Source organism: Octopus bimaculoides, chromosome 4 (assembly GCF_046866305.1).
Source record: "Octopus bimaculoides isolate indiv1 chromosome 4, ASM4686630v1, whole genome shotgun sequence".
Lineage (NCBI taxonomy): Eukaryota > Metazoa > Mollusca > Cephalopoda > Octopoda > Octopodidae > Octopus > Octopus bimaculoides.
The window spans coordinates 62432848-62435347 of NC_142931.1; the positions used below are offsets into that span (position 1 = coordinate 62432848).

The 2500-nt window shown below is 35.9% G+C and overlaps 1 long non-coding RNA gene across 1 annotated transcript in view; it reads left to right on the forward strand.

The window, feature by feature from the left end:
* LOC106876627 (uncharacterized) overlaps positions 1-2500 on the forward strand; it is a 13085-nt gene that overhangs the window by 907 nt on the left and 9678 nt on the right. The window lies entirely within an intron of this gene.

Here is a 2500-nt window from a genome sequence, read left to right on the forward strand (position 1 = left end):
ACTGATTTCACAGTGCTTCTAAGCAGGTGTTCAGTCTTTCTTAATCTTCCTAGTAAATGAACCATCTACTTGGGAACTGACGGCATCGTGTCAATTCTGATCTACTCACATTAACACAGCAAGCATTCTACACTGCAAGCATGATGATAGTTTCTCCTTGACTACCATGTGAAAAGCATAATCACAGCACATAACAATCTATCAAATTGTATTTTACCCATTTGTGGGTTAACTGGATGGTTAAACTCCCGACGTAGCAAATGATGCTAGGGTTAGCAATCATAGCTAACATCTCTCCGTTCGAACGTTCCTAATATAGCAACATTGGCATCCAAGAGACCAAAAACTCACTACAATGCTAGTATATGCTTTAAATCCAAACGCGTATTAAATCTAAACACAGCTCATCTGAGGCCCACAACATCCTTGAGAGATCCCACCGGCTGCACACACCATATTTATAAGATAATAAATGTCAATCAGTTCAGTCTCAGACTTAAGAAAAGCATTAATGATTTGTGTGTTCGCTCTCGTGTTATCGAGGTACGCGCTTGTAAGTATGACTATATGTCTATGTATGTACAAGGGTTGGACAAAATAATGGAAACAGCTAGCATCATAGCATCATTATTTTGAAATACCGATAAAACCTAAAACCATGAAAAGCTTGTTTATTTTTGTTTTTTGATTTACTATTACTGTTGCTTAATATGTTTTGCTAAAATTGCTGTTTCATTTGAAATATCATCTGAAAACGGTAATTAAAATTCATCAAAAGGAACAGATCTATCGGACTTTCAACGAGATCAAATTGTTGGTTCTCGTATGACATGCTCTAACGTAACGAAAACAGCCCAAGTATTTGGTGTATCATGACAGCCTTTGAGAAAAAAGGGTAAACCACCTCTTCGAAACAAGACTCCAGAAGAAAACCAAAACTTTCAGGTAGAGACAGCGAATCGTTAGAAAGGATCACAAGAGTACAGCTCCCAAAATTACTGCAGAGCTTAATGACCACCTGGAGAATCCAGTTTCCACAAAAACTGTTCGCCGGGAGCTGCACAAAGCTGGATTTCACGGGAGTGCTGCAATCGGAAAACCACTATTTTGAAAAACAAGCGTTGCAAAGCATTTAGAGTGGCGTAAAAACCTACAGAATTGGTCCCTAGATCAGTGGAATAATGTTATTTTCTCGGAAGAGTAATCCTTTACCTTATTTTAAACCACCGGCCGAGTATACGTGTGGAGACACCGAAAAGAATCATTTGATCCAGAAAGCCTTCTTCCAACTTTAAAACATGGAGGAGGATCTGTGATTATCTGGGGCGGGGGTATATCTTGGAAATCCGCCGGGACAATGTTTTCCCTTCATAGCAGAATTAATAGTCAAGACTAAGCATTTTATCTGATCAAATTCATCTTATGGCTGCGGAGCTGTTTTCGGAGGGAAACACAATCTTTCAGGATGATAATGCACCAATTCACTCCGGTAAAGTTTTTATTGAATGTTCAAAATTCTAGTGAAGTTGAACATCTTATCTGGCACCACAGTCGCCAGATCTCAATATTATTGAATATTTATGGTGCATTTTAGAAAAACATGTAAGAATCGATATGCTCGACCATCATCACTACAAGAAGTGGAGACTGTTTTAGCTGAAGAATGGACAAAAATTCCTTTGGGAAGAATTCAAACTTTGTACGAGTCTATACCTCATAGAATTCAAGCTGTAATTACTGCCAAAGGCAGTCCTCCCTATATGAAAATAAGATTGTGCGAAATTTTAAGGTGTTTCCATTATTTTGTCCGACCTTTCTACACACACACACACACATATATATATATGAGAGTGTGTAGTGTGTGTTGTGTGTATGTGTGTGTGTGTGTGTGTGCCTGTAGTATACACACATACGCATAAGCATAGTAATTTATTTTAATGCATATTTTAAATAAATAATATTTGTCACACGGAATCTGAAAAATGCTTACTCATAACATTGAACTAATTTGTGTAAGTAGCAGGTCGAAGAATTATAGCAAGTCGTATTCAACAATCCAGTCTACTCAGATTCGAAGCGTATATTTTAGAAGTTGGAAACTGACTGGTCTTTGCTAACGGGAAGAGTTATATGTACATTAAATTTATCATACGAAAATATTTGCTTTACTAATAGTACACAGAACAACACTTCATGTAGCAGCTACCCAGTAAAACAATTTAAAACTAAGCACAAATTATTTCCAGTCTGACAATTTGTACAAATATAATATTTATGAAAATCACTTCAACAAATAAATATAACTCGTTGCATGAACTGGGCACATAACATTGAGGTCATGTGTAGGAATATTTATTCAACTGAAATTAAAATACATATTTAAGATTTTTCTTTCAATATCATTGAGTAGCTACAATATACACATATATAGGTAATTTACATTTTTTACATAAGAGAATTTTTAACTAATAACTCATAATCCATTAACGTATTAAAGCTA